The sequence below is a fragment of the Calonectris borealis genome, chromosome 5, assembly GCF_964195595.1.
Source record: "Calonectris borealis chromosome 5, bCalBor7.hap1.2, whole genome shotgun sequence".
In the NCBI taxonomy this organism is placed as follows: domain Eukaryota; kingdom Metazoa; phylum Chordata; class Aves; order Procellariiformes; family Procellariidae; genus Calonectris; species Calonectris borealis.
The window spans coordinates 48,092,694-48,110,827 of NC_134316.1; positions in this window are offsets into that span (position 1 = coordinate 48,092,694).

Consider the following 18,134-nt stretch of genomic DNA (forward strand, 5'->3'; position numbering starts at 1 on the left):
GCTTTACTGACTTTGAGCGAGGATGCAGATGTGGATGTGTCTGACTGAACGCAAATTGAACAAGATATCCCAGTTCAGTTTGTCCTATATATATATCATGATACACAGAGAGACTATATTTTAGCTTGCAATCTTAATTCAGTGTTCCCAAACTTTTGAGTTTTGATTAAGCTTAACAACTTAAAGATTTCATCTGTATAGCTGGAACTTCATAACAACTTTTATAACCACTTTCGCAAGAGATGTGAACAATAAATTAACACCCCTACAAACTGCTTTAGTCATTGTCATCTGGCTTGTCTGTAGCTGGTTTCCTTGTGGAGCGTAAATACGTACAACACTGCAGGCTTGCTCCAAATCAGGCCACGACCAATTTACCCCATCATGACATGAGATTTAACCTTTGCATCAACTCTCATTCCTTGCAAGGCTACCTGTTAGAGACCCATTTAATAGCAGTTTTTCAGATGCAATCTCTAGATTGGTAGAAATGCAATGAGATCACCAGCTGATATTCTGCAGACTATAAATCATTTATCAGATGGCAGGAACTGACATACCTTAGTGCTGGACTAGTAACCTAACCATGATGAAAGGCTGTACAGTATTTTCTCCATGGCCTGAGCTACCTTTTCTTCAAGCTCAAAAAATCAATGTTTATGCACTGGAGTTATTACCTACAGTTATAATATAGTATGACTTTAATTTGGAGTTATTTGTTTCCATAAAATTTTATTATTGAAAAAATAGGACAGAAATAATACAAGTGGCAAGGAAAGGAGTATCAACTGAGTAACAAATATGCTTTTCTTAGCTGATGGCAGATCATCTTTAATGCCACCTAGCTGAGCATATAACACTTTCCAGGGATGCCATACATATGTGCCCTCAGGGTTTGGTTACTATTTCACAGGTGAGCCCTGGAGTGAGACATACTAGGGCTGATTCAGCCTGCTGAATTGGCTTTGTATGCCAATCTGACTGTGAGATTGGATGCTGCTCTGGTAAGAATAGGGAGTGACTTTTCTGAAGCCAACAGAGCTGCACCCACTTATGCCAAATGAGAATCTGGCTCATATTACTGTTTTAATTAGAGTCATGTCAGAGCTGCTGTTTCATACACATCGATTAATCAAAGTGATACATAAAACATATGGCTCCAACAGGAGTAGGGTAAAGGACAACATCTTCCAGTAGTCTTATCACATGAATATTAAGTCCTCATTGCTATCAGATAATACTTAATGGAAACATATTTCAATCAAGTGTACAAAACCACAGGGATATAGTCATCACTATTAGGTTGATGCAAACAGCTGTCCACATGGGACAAATTTAATGACCTATTCCAGATGCTTTTGAAAACTGGCTCCAGAAATCCAGCAACCTGGCACTCCTCCTCCTGCCAGATCCAAGCTCCCAGCTTCCAAACTGAGCTTTTCATCTTTTAACAGTGCTTAATGATAGCTGATCCTGTAACTCCGTAGACAAATCAAGAGACATGGCCCAGGACCAAAATACTCTTTCCCTGAAAAGAAGTCTAGACACATCACAGCAATTTTTTATTCTGTTGGCTATTTCTTTTAACACTGATTAATCCACCTAGACTGCATTTTGAAGCATCACCAGAGGCAATTTACATAAGCTATTTTGTCTGCATGGTTTCTCTTCATCTTTTCAATGTCTTTGTATCAAAGAAATCACTTTGATTCTTTATCTTAACCAGGTGATGTGGCACCAAACAGCTGCTGCTCTGCCAGGGTTCCCATATTTCCAGAAATATAGAACAAAGGTCCTAACCTTTTGTGGTCATTAAAGGTAGTCTTGCAATTTCCCACACGAGTCAAGTTGTTTTGCTCATATGCCCTTGACAGAATCCTATCTCTGATAATTGCTCTGCCTTCATAAATTACCCTCTGCTTTTCAGCTTCACACAGTTTTTATGCTGATTCCATTGAAGCCCTTGGGTGGTTTTGGCACTTTATTACTTAGCTCAGAGAAATTGCTTTTTTAAACAAGTAAGATGCCACTTCTAGTGCTGAATGTGACAGCAACTTCAACACCATTCAAAGATACACAGCCTTTAAGACAAATAATGATGAAAAATGCTGAAAGTCCAGGACAGTTTACTCAATAAAAAGTTATCGTGTATGTTGGAGTTTGGCCAGATTGGTTTACATCTCTATTCTTGTGAAATGTGACATGAATTTCTTGAAGGTCCCATTCAGGGAAGACTGGACTTGACATCAGAAGGTGTAACCTGTAGGGAAGGGTACTGGTGTGCTGCAGTACAGCTACAATCTCTATTGCACTTCTGCATGCAAAGCCAACGGCTCCCACCTTTGATCCCAATTCTCCTGCAAAATTACAAAGGAGGCAGCTTAAGCCCTGTTCTTCCCGAGGTAAGTTTTCTGCCTGGGAAATGATCTACTGAGGTTCATTCATGCCTCCATAAACCATGACAATGGTATGTGGGGCCAGATGCAAGATAAAACCTTATCCTATGCTGTTATTATTGTGGGTCTTCCTCAATGCTAATTTCTAGGATAGACATAACTCAGACAAAAGTCATAGTTTTTGCTGCATGCAAATTGTAAGAATAAACTCTTTACTTAACATTTTAGATAGCATTACCCCTAAATACCTCTACTTCCATTGAGGAACCTTCTGAACAAGATTCTCAAGCTACAAAGAATAACATCTACACTACTCCTGCATCTCAGGAGGCTTTGGATCCAGAATGTGTGGTAAATGCCAAATAGAATGATTTATGCTAGATACAGGAAATAACTGGCCTTAATAGACTGGACTGTGTCATCCGTATCTAGTTACTCATCCTATCCTTTGAGAATTATCCAGTGGCAAAGTAGCGCCACTATGAAAATACCAAGAGAAAAAACAAAGGTCCTTTGTATGTGAAGTGAATTTGCTAATGCAATGGCAACGTAGGAAACCGGGCCCTGAACAGCAACTGTTAATTTCTGTATTACACTTCATCTGAAATGCTCATGGCTCTTTGATTAAGATATAAGCTGTTCATTTCAGAATAAACTGAGAGGTATTTGTATCATTATGCTCACTTTCCTTTCCCATCCCACAAGGCAATGAAGTCTTTTTCTGGCTTTTCAAAAATTCCTCTAATCTTGGGCACCTTTTTCAAGACACTACAGACACTGATTTCATGGGCAGTTGCAAGCGTGCAGCTGCTTAGGAAAACCAGGTGCCAAACCTTACCCTGCAGACAGCGCACTTGAAAAATATGGAACTAGGCGATTTGGTTGGGTTGCCTTGAGAAGGGGCCAGACAACGGACTTCGCAGTCCTGTGCTTTCCCTTCAGCTGAGCACAGTAGAGAGTGAAAAACCTCATTAAATACTTCCTTCTGTTTCCTTACAGCCCTTTACCCTTGATAGACAAAAATACATCATTCTGCGAATTATGTATCTTTCAATGTACAAACGTAATTTGTTAACGGTGAAATTAATAACGGGAAGACTTTATCACGGTAGTAACACTTTTCAACAGCAGTCTCCAGCAGTCAGTACTTCAAGTTTGATGAAGAAAACTGAGAGGAAAAAAACCCCCGCTCTGCCCCCGAAGTAATCACATACACCAGTTAGAAAAGGAAGGCTGCCAAGGCTTTGGGAGCACAGCTACGATTTGTGAGCTCCAGTCACATCAGCCATGTCTGCGTTGTTTGAATTTTCACATCCTAGGAGAAAGGCAACTTGATACGTTACTGAATTCATATGCATGAACGCGAGGCCTTGTCTCTGTACAAGATCAGATCCTCCTCGGAGAGACGTCTAACACGGCGATAGCTTATCAAAACCTCTCACTATGTGATTTCAGAGAAGAGTTTTTGCAGACTAAATTGTGTTAAGGTAGGGCAGGCAAGGGGATAAGAGAAAACAAGATACAGCTGTTAACTCAGGTTATGTGTTTTCTGATTGTTAAACATTGTCTTGGGACTGACTGCAGGTGACACCGACCAGTTCAACACAGGCTGCATGTTAGTTTGCACGCTCATACGGGGCAGGCTGACATCTCGGAAACCTGCCAGGGTTGCTACTGTCTTTTAGAAGCAGCTCTATCACCTGGGGATGCAGCAAAGTGCTCACAAAAGCATTTCAAAAGTGTAGAAGGCTAATTGGCATTTTATCCAAGAACGCAATGCATTCAACAAACTTTACAAGCGATTTATAAAGTACAAACTGCAGCCTGTATATACACAAATTCAAGGTCATCTATGCGTTAGATTTTTCATGCATGGAAAGCGCGTGGGGACTTTCATTCTGAACAAGCTCTCATTTTAGTCGTGGGGACAATGAAACCCAAAGGAGAAAACAAGAAGTCAGCATACATCTCTTCCCTTTGCGATCATCTGATCTGCATAGATCAGTGCATAATGTGAGCTGTTACAGGCTCCCAGCCGCTTATTGTTATTCTTCTGGTCCAGTGCAAAGTCAGCTGGCTCAGTTTAGACGGGCTTTGCTGGTGTTTTCAGCTAAAGTGTTTTCCTTGCACTGCAGAAGATGAGGATCGCTCACAGAACAGGCTCCTTCCCTTCTGTGTGGGGTGGGCAACCCCCAACAGAGGTGTGGTACCAAACTAGCTGAGGTTAGTAGCATCTCATACCTCTGCAGCTGAAACTGCAGGGAATATCTGAACACAGGCTAAATTGTTGTATTAAGGGTCTCACAGAACAGCAGCTGCTCCTGCAGCTAGGATCACTTGTGAAAATTTAAAGCTATGATACAGACCACATTGGAATACTACAGGGCAGAATTACATCAAATAAGGAAAGTTCTGGCATGTTGCACCCAAAGCAAAGGCGTGGACACTTTGTCTGAATGGGTATAGCTGCTTGGGAAGGGAGGCCTGTAGTCTGGTGGCTTAGCTTGTTCTTTTTCTGCTAATACAAAACTATGTTAAAAAGAATCTTGCATCTTTTCTATTTTTGAAATGATCAACTCTACCCTGTTCTTTAAGGTGTACTTGAGCAGCAATTCAAAGTCCAATTTGTGTTGATGTTGCAATTGTATCATTAAATAATGACCATTGCAAGCTGACTAGGGGTGGGCTGTTAAGTGGGTTAGAGCTGATTAATTATTAGGTCTTAGAGATGGAGGTATGTATATTTGATTCATTTTATCTTTGTACCAGTGAAGTTGTGTTGAATAACTGGTGGTTAGAGAAGCAGCTTTGTTGCCATTTGATGAGAGAGAGAAGAAAAATATACTGACTGTTTCAGTGTGAGCACAGGAGAAGCGTCTTTCATTCCTCACCACCAATTGCTGTTCTCTCCAGTCAGCAGTTACTTGTGTCTCTGCACTGAAGTTCGTATCCATCTGCCATGAAAGAAAGGACTAGAAGAAAGGGTTTGACCTGAAAGGTCAAGCATTCCCACAGAGAGAACTCCCTCTCCGAGCTTTGCTGGGTTATCTTCGTTAGCTGCAAATTTTTAATCACGAACTACACATGCTGCTTCTTTTATTCTCATTGCTTTTAGGTTTCAATTAAAAACCTAATTGAAACACAGGAAAACAAATTATTTCTTTGGGCTATATGCAGATTTCTTCATGGGAACTTTTTGAGCCTCGATTCTTTAAAGAAGTGAGAGCCGCAGACAGACAGACAGATCCTGTTCTTCCTTGCAGCAGCCCAAGGCAATCGTCCAGACTGAAGGAGAAGCTGACAGAACAAATGGTAGGAGGCAGGCAGATATGGCCTTCTACTCCAGGTCTTGGGATCAGGAGGCAGGACATCTGAGTTCAGTCAAGGTCTGATGGGGTTTTTCCCTAGGCTTCCAGAAATAATTTTCAAATCACTTAAATTTGATCTCTCTAAAACAGAGATAATATTCCCTTCCCTCTCCTTTTTGTAGGTCTTGTTTACTTGATTGAAAGTTGTTTTGCATAAGCACTGTTTCTTAATGTACTATTCCTATATGTACTACCCTACATGTACTATTTCTAGCCCTCAAGGCCTTTGGGGATCGCTTAAAGTGTCTCATTTCTTTTGAAATACAAATAATACTTATAAAGAGAATCTGGATTACTTGGGAAAGGCAGGTATAGTGAATGCTCTGGATATTTACCAGTTTCTCTGGCCACTGGTCAGTAGGGCCACAGAGAAGAAAGACAAGGAAAACTACAAGAGAAAGAATGGAATGTAAGTCTAGAAAGAAGGTTACATTGAAAAAGAGATGGGGATACGGACTTGAGAGACTGAGTTTACGGGAGGGCAGAACTGAGTACAGAGTTTGCGGTTTAAAAGAAGAGATAGGACAGAAAAAGCAAAGAGAAATATGAAGGTGAGAAAGGAACTGGAAAAGAAGGAAAAATAAATGGGAAGACTAGGAAAGCAATAAGATATGAGACAAAATATTTGGGGAAAACAAATACAGTACAGTAAAAGGGAGAGGACAAAAAGGGTAGAAAAAAGCGTGGGGGAAAACCAAAGAAACTCATAGCACTGCAATACCTTTGTTCCCAGGGCACACGCATCCTGTGGACACAGGAGGTACAGAAAGCCCTGTGGTCCCTAGTGAACTCTTTGATTCTGTAGGATGATCATTAAATACCTATATACTAATTTGTGTGACTATTTCGGGCTAGAAACTACCTTATCGTGTCACTGAAATAACAGGAGTGTTTGCCTCAGTATTTGCCTTGTACAGTGGCCTCTGCAATGATGTTTTCTAAATAAATAGAATATTTTAGCATTAAAAGGAAGGAATAGTAGATGGAGTATGGCAAAATTGGAAAAGAAAGAGCAAGAGAAAGAAACTAAAAGAAAAGGTTTAAAACTGCTGGTGACATCTTGGGTAATTTTATTGGCAGGATCATTCAGTCTCTGCCATATTTCATTAGCCTGCTCCAGCTCTTAGCTTTTCTCAGGTGTGTTCACAATGTTCCCCTTGTTCCATTCTTCAGCAACGATTACTGAACAGTATTATTATGATCAAGATAAATAAAGAAATCTATCAATTTATCTTGTATATGTTTATAATAATTCAGATGCTGACTTTGACGACTCATTGCACTGGAATAAAGAATTGCAATCAATGTAGTGTTAGAAATTTCTCATATCTTTCCTTCCAAACCTGAGCATGCTCCCCTTTGTTTTTAATCTACTAAATGACCATTAAAATGGTCATTTGGCAAATGTCCTATGAGGCTGCTTTGTTCAGATGACTGTTCTTGATTAGACTTGGATAAATAGCACTGAAAACCCCTTTTGTCACCTGTTAGCTGCATTAAGACTTGTTCTAGTTTTATATCATATTTTATATTTTACTGTACTTAACATCATCATGAGCCTCAGAAAAGATGTCCATATTATTTACTGCTAATTCAAACTGACTCTGGAGGTTTACCAGTCCTTTGCGTTAAACAATAAGGCTCTAGGTGCAGGTTCTTTATCTGGGACTGTCTTTAGATAGGTAATTTAGATATTTAGAGAATTTAGATAGATAATGGGCTGATAATAGTGCTCATTCATTCAGTGATGAGCAGGCCAGAGGATGTGTCCTGAATGGATCAGAAATTATTAGGACCAAAGTTCTAAATTGCTATTAGTTAGGGACATTCTTAAAACAGCAAAGGTTGATGACTACAGTTTCAAGACCCTTCCAACTTAAATTATTCTTTGATTCTATGATTCTATGATAAAAATGGTGATGTTACGTGGCAAAGATTCTTTGCTCATTTTCAACTGTTACATGAGACATGGACTTGTTTCTGAGGTCACAGGTACAGAAAGGACAGAAGACTAAACCTATCTTTAACTGCTCATGAAATAAGTGACTCCAGGCAGCTTTTATTGTCCATGATGATACCTATCTTTCCTGCCACAGCAATGATTTCCTAACTAGACTACATCAGGACAAAAGATTCTGGGCTTGTTTTAAACGGACTTCCAGATGTCTGTCATTTAAACTATGACTTCAGATAAAACACCTCTGCTGTTTTGAAGAATAAGGAATGGGAAATGCATGTGGTGTAGTGCAAGAAACTTGCATAGGATTGTTCCTTCATTTGTTGCGCATTTTTAGAAGTTGCTTGGTTTCTGGGGCAGGAATTTTAAGAAAAGAAAGGAAAGTCTCACAGTTAAAACAGTCATTTGCTGAACTCAGGTTTTATCCTCATCTTTTCTGTTGAATTCTGATGTGTTGCTTAGCAAGTGACTTCAAACCCAAGTGGGATTTTCAGATGGTGTCATTAACAGTTTGTTTCTTGTTCCCAGGGTGCCCAGCACGAGACTCTTCCTGATTGGCAGGAGTGTAAAATGCTCACAACTATAGCTGCAGTCAATCAGAGACGTGCTCTCAGCATACAAAATGAGATCTACTGCTAAATACTCTGAAAACTTAGGTGCTACATATCTCAGATAGCGTGCTTGATATTAGTGGCTATGTTTGACTTTTAACTCCTCTGTGGCTCAGTTTTCAGTCTACAGAAAATAGGATAATGACAGTCTTCACTTCAGCTGGGTTTTGCGAAGATAAATTCATTAATGTTTACGAAGCACTTAGATATTAGTCATGAACACCACAGAAAAGTCCATGAGGAAATGAATAGTTGCGTATTCAGAGCAGGGTTTGAATGTAATGCAGTAAATAAGGACTAAGAGCACATACTGAACAATAAGAAGAAAATCAAATATTAAAGAGCTGTTCATTAAGTACCCCCTGTCAATTCTGAACGCTGAATGAGACAACAGTTCTCTGTAAATAAAAGGATGTGATCATGGGATTAAGAGCTGTATCATAATGCATACATACCAGAGGCCAAACTAAATTTGCAGGCACTCCCTTAATTCTGTTATTTCCTAATTGTCAATGCTTGCCCTTGAAACTTTGATAAAATTCTTCAAATTGTGCATACAATAATTTTATTTTGATGAACACATATTAATATATATACACATTCTCTCATAGACAAACACAATCACAGAGCAACCCTATCCACTAAATACGCATAACTAAAGCAAAACTCAAGGTCTTTCTTTACACGTTTCTGTCTCTTTCTGTTGATTTCCCACTTTCCTCTTACCCCTTTTCAGTGTTCAACCTAGTTCATAACTGTAAATGTGGAAGTTATGTCTAATGACTTACTACCTGAGTATAAATCTGGAAGGATGAGAGGAAATGGCCTCAAGTTGTGCCAAGGGAGGTTTAGACTGGACATTAGGAGAAATTTCTTTACTGAAAGAGTGGTCAGGCCTTGGAACAGGCTGCCCAGGGAAGGGGTGGAGTCCCCATCCCTGGAGGTATTTAAAAGATGTGTAGATGTGGTGCTTAGGGACGTGGTTTAGTGGCCATGGTGGTGTTGGGTTGATGGTTGGACTCGATGATCTTAGAGGTCTTTTCCAACCTTAATGATTCTGTGATTCTATGATTCTAAGGATAAATAGTTAAGAGTATTAATAGACAAAAGACTGGCTTATTCTTCTAAGTAACCAAATACATTTCTCCAGACATATTTTCATCCCAATATTCCAAAATATTAACCTGGCAGTTTCCCATATTTCTCCTTGATGTATTCAATTCATTGATTTTTATGATAGAGCCAGGTTTACGTTTGCAAATGAAAAGGATTAATTTGTTTTAAGATGCTAATAACTTTTATTGCTGGACTCTCAAAGCACATTTGATGTAGGTAATAAAGCCTTTTTAAAAATACAGACCTAACAATGCTGCAAGTTAGAGGTGATGGTTATTGCAAAACTGTGTTGCCATGACACAAAATGGAATGTTGAAAGCGAATCACATTTATATATGAATGCAATGCTTATTTTGCATATATGACAGATACAGAAATAAGATGCCATTTTTCTTTAGAATAGATCTGGGTACTCTATGCTCTGCCCAATATCTTAGAAAGTCAATGACTTATGACCAGTTTTAAGATAAGCAACCAAAATTACCTCACTGCTGTTCCGATCAGCTCTGACACCTGTTAAAAGGCAGCTTTTCAGGATGTCTTTTGGCATGTTCACTTCAGGACTTCATTAGAACCAGAAAGTGCAACTTTGCTACAAAACTTGGACTGAAGTGCCTAAGTTTTGACAAATGGGGGTTATCCATTGAATGCAGCTCTGAACAAATGCATAGAAAGCTGTGGAAAATATATATAAGTAATAAACAGGGATCACACAGACCTAGCATCCATTTGTTATTGTTTTAACCCAGAACCTCGGATGGCTCATAGGCAGGACGTAGGGTCTGTACAGAGCCTGAAGATGGGAGCACAGGTTGCAGGAGAGATAATTTGAAGGTGATACTAAGCGGCCAGTCTTTATATACAGAGCTAAAATGATAGCTGATGTTCCAACAGCACTGAACATAAGTTTACTTAGCAAAGAGGTCATTTCACTAGAAATGTGAATCCTCTCATGATGCTGTGCAGCCGATTCACAGAAGAAACTGTCCCTGGGACTACGCAAATCCAGAAGAGACAGATTCAGGGGTAAACATTTCAGTGTTGGTTTAATTTTGAGACTGATACAGTGGAAGTGATGTAAAATAAATATCAAGGTGTGACGAGTTCATCAGAAAGAATATAATTAGAGAGTGCCGATTATGTAAACCACATATCATCCTTCTCCCCTGTAGATAAAAATTAATTCCAGAGAATTAATTTTGAAAAAATGCTTCTCTCTGTTACTGATTTTTCCTGACATTTATAGCCAAGGGATATGTTGCTGAAATTTAATTTTCTGCTACACACGTGACCAACCTTACTTTCTGACATGGAGGATTGCCCTTGCATTCAGACAGGTAACATTTGGATTTGTTTCTTGTTCAGGGCCTGCTCTACAAAAAATCTGTACATCAACCTCAGCTAGGGAAAGCTAATTAGATGCTTTCAGCTAATTTGTCACCTGCTTTAGAGAAGATATAGTGAACGGCTTAAGTCTAGGAAGCACAGATTTAAGTGGAGTATTCCTTTTTATTTTCCAGCATTGATATTCAGGGCACAAGTGGAAAAAAGAAGAGCTTAGATGCTTAGATGTTGGACGATAACTCATTTGGAAGGGCAAGATATAATTCAGAGGTGGATGTGAATTGCAAGGAAGAGTAATGGTGTTACTGTATGTACCATGGCTCTGTACCTGAAGAAATAACAGGACTTGATCAATGATAACTCATGTAGAGGAGGGATGCGAGATGATGAAGAACCAGCAGAGGCGTCCCTGAGAGACTAATGATATCTTACCCCATGGTCCACATCGCCCTGCCCAGCAGGTGTGTTTGGATTGATGAGAGCTCCGTCTTAGGCAGTCACTAGTAATTTAGTGTGGTAGGCCATGCACAAAAGACTTTCGTTACTGCCAACAGCTTCATTACAGCAGGCCCATCCTTCACTTACTGCAGACCTTCTTCCATCAAGCTGAAGATAAATGAGGGAATGACCCAGACTCTATATGTTTGCAATGTTATTCTCTCCATTATTGTTCCCTGGCCTGTTTTTGTTTGTAAATTCTACAGTTAGTTGCACCTTTAAATTGTACAACGAAGATCCAGAAACACCTTTAACGACTTCATCTACATGTACTTAGATACTTACTGCATGGACTCCAAAAGATAAACTAGCAGAAATGGAGAGAAGGGCTTTAACATTGCCTGAACGTGCAGTCTCTTCTGACATAAGAAATGATTTCCAGAGCATGCTGGATCACCATGGAGTCATTTTCTTACTGGCACGGTATGAGCCATCTTTCTCTAAAACTGAGTTTCCAACCACTTTTCCAATACCTTTTCAATAGAATTAATAGGTTTCGCTGAAGCAATAAATACATCCAGACATTAGTCACCCTCCTTAATCCTCTGTGTGGGTGCTGTATGCCATTGGGTGGAGCAAGGCTGTAGTCAGCTCTGGGAATTCCTCTTTCTCACAGCCAGTGAGTCAAAGAAAAAGGGAATTCATATCTTCTGTGAAATAAAAAGTAGCACAAAGGAAGCAAGGGGGTTGCTCAGATGCTATGTGCGTGCAAGGACCACAGGAACAGAGAACGATGAAACAAGGAATACACAAGCCAAGGCTGCAGAGAACTAAATGCAAGAAATCAGAAGAAATGGAAGTTTAAAGGATCTTAGACTGGAACTCCTTGTTACAGTCTTCAAGTGCATGAGAGCAGGTTATTTGTTCCTGCTGGTGAAAGAGGTTTGACTAATGCTACAGGCCTGACTGAATGGTTTGTGTGCTTCTATAAGCTCTGTAAAATCACTGTTTATGACAGCATTTGCTTCTGGTTGTGACCACCCCACTCAGAAGATCTGTCAATGCCAATGCAACAACTGAGATTCTTCCTGTGGTCAGTTCTAAGTCACTTGTTAAATTATTCATTCAGCTACATAAAAAAGACCCAGATACTGCACATAGAAACACTAAACCCCATAACAATAATCAGAACATTGACTGTATGTAAAGTTCTATGTACATGTTCTATCTTAGATTTGGAAAGTGTTTGAATTTATTATACTAAGGCTGCATACCAGATGAAAATGTAAATTGTTTATCGGTTACAGTCTCTCTGACTGTATTGCACTAACCAAACTTTTAAAGCTGTCCCTACTGGAGACTTGGCATTGCATCATGCAAGTTCAGTGCTTCTGTGTATGGATGATGTCACGTGCATTTGTCACACACTAGCTCTAAGTTCATTCTTACAAGGGGAGTCTGTGTGTGTGTATCTGTAAAATCATGTGTCGGGGACTCCCTGCCTACCCAACTATCTGAGCAGATATGCGCTGATTGTGTTATAAAGAGGGGCTGTCCGCCTGGCACAGGCAGGATGAATGTGTAGCCTAAGTAGAATTGGTAACTGTAGACTATTACCGTACTTTAATAGCAACTCAGGAAATATAGAATAAAAAGAAAACCTTCCTACTCTGTCCCAAAGACCTGCAATGTGACTACCAGGTCAAAAACAAGAGACTGGACACACGTAAAAAGGGTCGAATGCAAAGAAACCACTGGCACGCTAACTTGGTATAAAGTGATCACACATTAACAGCCTAATGATTATCAACAGTTATAAACGTATTGGCAAACAATAGCTTTGAAGAAATACTTGTATGAAGATAATTAAGTAGCTTTGCAAATGTTCATGCAAGAGTTCTTGGGTCTGTACCCTCTCTCTGTTCCATGTCTCTTAGGAAACAACATATAAATACTCTCTGTAACAAGAGGATCTAGCAAAAAAAAAAAGGGCTTTATTTCCTAATTTATTTATTTTAAAAACTACATGTTTTATAAAAAAACCCCACATAAGTACATTATGCATGATGACTTCTCTGCCAGGTGCAGAAGTGGCAAATTTCATGAGCCATCTGGACAATTTCCTAGAGAATACTGTTGTGGAGCTGTCGGTGAATGTTCATGTAGGTAACAGCAGCACTGGGAGAAGCAACAGTGGGGTTCTGTGGCAAAACTGCAGCTATGAACGAGACAGTTGGCATAACATTCATTTCAGGTACTTGGTGGAAGGGTAATAATTAGTGGCACACTAAAAAATCAAGGAGCAAATTAGAGTCTGGTGCTTTATGCTGAGGAAAGCATAGGGACAAAAAGTCTGTATGACTGGTGCACATGATTAATATAAATTAATGTTAAAAAATAAAATCTCTAAATTTGCATTGCAGAAATCCTTCACATTAAAATTTCATGTTTAAATGGGGAGAACATTATGTGAAGTCTTGACTACATGATCAGGAAGGGAATGATGACTGCACAATACTGTGAGTGATAAGAGAGCCTGCAAGGGCTGAAAACGAAGCTGTAATGAGACCCCCCTTTCCCCATGAATGTTACTAAGTGTCACAGTAAGGCACTAGGCAAAAACTACGTTCTTAGAAATCACTGATGAGTGCCCCTTGAAGCAACTATCTACAAAAGGAAGAACAGTAACCACACGTATTCAAATTCAGCAACCTTACAGAAGTGAAAAAAATCACTACAGTAAAATTTAACTTCAAAATGGGAACTATGTGGTAACCAGGAAACTATTTTAAAGGATGAAGGAGAGTAATCAAGAGGGTAAAATGACTTCAAGAGTATTTGAAGACACCGTATTGCAGCCTCAAAATAAATGTTTATCCCTATCAAAAATAGTCTGAATGACCAAAGAGAAGGACTGTGATTAAACAACAGAGGGAAAGGGGCAATTATAAGTAAAATTACATCCTTCATCAAGCAGAAGTTGCATCCAAAGGTGCAAAACAGAAAATGCATAAAAATTCTGATATGTGAAATGTGAAAACATAATAAGCTATGTCAAAACTAATTCTGAGAAGCAAGCTGATAAAGACATGGAAATTGTTAATAAAGTCTCTCTAAAACACATGAAAACCAAGCACCCTTCCCAAGTCTGTAGGGCTGACAGAGGGCTGAGCTATGGAAGAAGCACTGGAGGATGATGTGGCCACAGCAGAAAGGCTAAAAGTACGGCTTACGTTAGTGCCACACGGGAGCTTAAAGAGTTGCTGCACTGAAGCCTTTACTTATCGGGGACGAGTCTGAAGAACTGTCCCAAAGTGAAATGTCAGCAGAACAGGCTTTAGAACAGATCAATAAAATGTATAATAACAAGCACCGTAAGAAACAGATGGTATTAATCCAAGATCTCAAAGTTGCTGCTGAACTAGTAACTGCTCTGGGTGAACTATTGAATAAATTAGTCTTTATACCAGAGAAAGAGCAGGTGGCAAGCCTAACTCCCATTTTTAAAAGGACCCATGGGGTGCGTGCAGGTGGGGAATAAGCAGGCTGTGAAATCTACAAACAAATAGGTCTGATTTTCCTATCAAACAAATTGACTGAAGCTGTGATAAGGAATAAAAATAATAGACATGGATAAATATGACATTTGCAGGAAGGGTCAGTAAAGCTTTTCTTTAAAAAACCAGTAATCTATGCATCGCAAATCCAGCTGAGATCTTTGGGCATGTGTCATCCTCTTGATATAGCGCATTTTGATTTCCAAAAAGCTTTTGATGATGCTTTTGTCCAAAAGTCTGTTGGTCGTAAAAGAACATAGTCTCATAAAAAGAGAGACTGGGAGAATATGTGAAAACCATAAGATCACAAATGACTCGAAGAAGGTGAATAGGGCATGATTATGCACTGATTTTTATAACACAAGGAACAGACATTAAGTGAAATAGCCTAACAAGCTTGAAATAAAAAAAAGCAATTATTTCTCAATGTGTAATTAAACTGTTGAATTCACTGTTTTAGAATGAAGAGAACAAAATCATTACAGCGTTTAAAAAGTGGCTGGAAAAACTGATAGAGGTAGGCAGACTACGAGCTATTAATCTAAAATGTGGATTTAATCATTGAGTTAATCTTTGGTCTATATACCATGGGAAAGTATACACTTGCCTCCTTTTCATATTCTTTCCATAAGCATCTTCTTCTGGTCAGTGTCAGAGAGAGGATACTGTCAACTGCTGCTATTCTGTTGTTCCTCTAAATATTTTAAAATGTCAATATGGAAAACAAGCTTTATAAGGTGCACTTTATGTCATAATATTAAATATTGTATGAGTAAAAAGAGCAGAGAAAGTGATGGAAATGTTATGCAGAGAAACTACCACTAATTTTTGGTTTAACTTTTATTAAACCTTGAGAAATACGTTAATTCAAACCAGATATAGAACTGGTAGCAACAGATTTGGTACTAGTACCTCCAAAGATATGTGGGGAAGATTTGTCTGAAAGGATGGCCTTGCAACTAGGGTATTAGATTGGATTTGAATTCTTACCAAAATCCCGGCTGATGCCTTACAAAGATTCTCCAGGCTTCTCTGTTTCCCATCTGCAAAACTGGGAAGACCTCCCACGGTAACTCCCCACTTCCTGAGTGTTGTAAGCATAAGTACTTAAAGTTTCAAAGCACCCAAAAAATTGTGTTTGAGAAGACTCCTAGCAAGTTGCAGTACCATTAATCTTTGCAATTTGTTTACAAGCCTTCAGCCAATTTTCAGTCCATGCAACAAAGGCTTACATCCAAGCCTATCTGAATTAATTCTTGCAAGACCTTGTGAGGCATTGAATCAATATAGTGTTTACTGTTTAACTTACTCACTGAAGAATATTTTACATTAATATAGCTCTTCTCAAGCTGAATGGTCCTGAAGCACTTCACAAACTATGTTAATATAACTGCAGCACTAAAATGCTGCACTAGCAGAAAGTGTATAGAGAGGGGAAAATTACAGCCAAGGACAACAGGGCAAACTATTTCTGTTACAAGAACCTCTTTCAAAACCTTTACTGCACACTGCAGTTTGTAGAGAGAAATCCTAGAATATTCTGTTATTGATAACAGTGCTGCCAAAGCAAGAGAGAAACTGAAATATCATGGGACACTCAGGAATCATATGCCTCCTTTTCACTCCCATGGTATCATGGGTTGCTCTGCTCTTTTTTCTTCTGTACTTTTGGATGTGATGAGGGTTATTGGCCTGGTTTTGGCTGGGATAGAGTTAATTTTCTTCCTAGTAGCTGGTATAGTGCTGTGTTTTGGATTTACTATGACAATAACGTTGATAACACACTGACGTTTTAGTTGTTGCTAAGCAGTGCTTACAGCAGTCAAGGACTTTCCAGCTTCCCATGCTCTGCCGGGTGCACAAGGAGTTGGGAGGGGACACAGCCGGGACAGCTGACCCCAACTGACCAATGGGCTATTCCATACCATATGACGTCATGCACAGCATATAGAGCTGGGGGAAGAAGAAGGAGGGGGGGATGTTCGGAGTGATGGCGTTTGTCTTCCCAAGTCACTGTTACGCGTGATGGAGCCCTGCTGTCCTGGGGATGGCTGAACACCTGCCTGCGATGGGAAGTGGTGAATGAATTCCTTGGTTGGCTTTGCTTGTGTGCGCGGCTTTTGCTTTCCCTATTAAACTGTCTTTATCCCAACCCACGAGTTTTCTCACTTTTACCCTCTGATTCTCTCCCCCATCCCACCAGGGGGGAGTGAGCGAGCGGCTGGGTGGGGCTCAGTTGCTGGCTGGGGTTAAACCATGACAGTCCTGTAGCTCTGAAACTATCCTGGAGCCACATCATCCCCAAATGTATTTCTCAGTTTGGTGGTGGTTAGATTTGCTTCAGAATCTCTGCTTTGCTGTAAAGCTTTGGGGAATGGTTTAGCTTTCATTTAAAAACAGGCTGGTTCTTCTGCCACGTTGGAAGTTGTGGTGCTGGGAGGCATGAGTTGTGCCTGTCATCAGGTTCAGGGCCTCACTGCAAGTGCAAGTGTGTGACAGCGAGATCTGGGATCTCTCCAACGTACCACTGACTTCAGGACTCTTTCCAGGCTGCTGTAACCTGTTCAGGTACTGTAGGCCAGTCTCTGATATTTGGTTTGCTATCTCCCATAACCTGGGACTGCCAGCAGCTGTCTTCTGCTCTGTAGCTTCCCCTCAAAGGGTCTTGGACCAAACTGCAGTGTTTATCTCCTTTTTGAGACATTTATAGTCAGGCAGCTGGAAGGAATGAAGGAGCTGGAGATACAGACCAGCGTACAGTGGGGAGTGAGGACTGGGGAAGGGTAGACTGGATATGCATCTTGTCTCTGCTGAGCATCTCATCTCTGCTGAGATGAAAGATTAGCAGCAGAGTGAAACTCACCATTTCAAACCCCCCTGGGCAAGCAGAGAAGATCCAGGTCCTCAGGGTCACACTAATGGAGTCTTCACTGTTGCAGCCCAGGCTCCAGCGTTACATGGAGAATGGAGCCCCAAGAGCCTATCCATCATGAAAGGTAGTTGCTGAATTGTACATCCATGGTTCTCCATTGCAGAGTGCCACCATGGTGGTGGGTGTATGTGAGAATCATAGAATCATAGAATCATAGAATCATTAAGGTTGGAAAAGACCTCTAAGATCATCGTGTCCAACCGTCAACCCAACACACCATGTCCACTAAACCATGTCCCTAAGGGCCTCATCTACATGTCTTTTAAATACCTCCAGGGATGGGGACTCCTCCACTTCCCTGGGCAGCCTGTTCCAAGGCCTGACCACTTTTTCAGTGAAGAAATTTCTCCTAATGTCCAATCTAAACCTCCCTTGGCGCAACTTGAGGCCATTTCCTCTCGTCCTATCGCTGTTA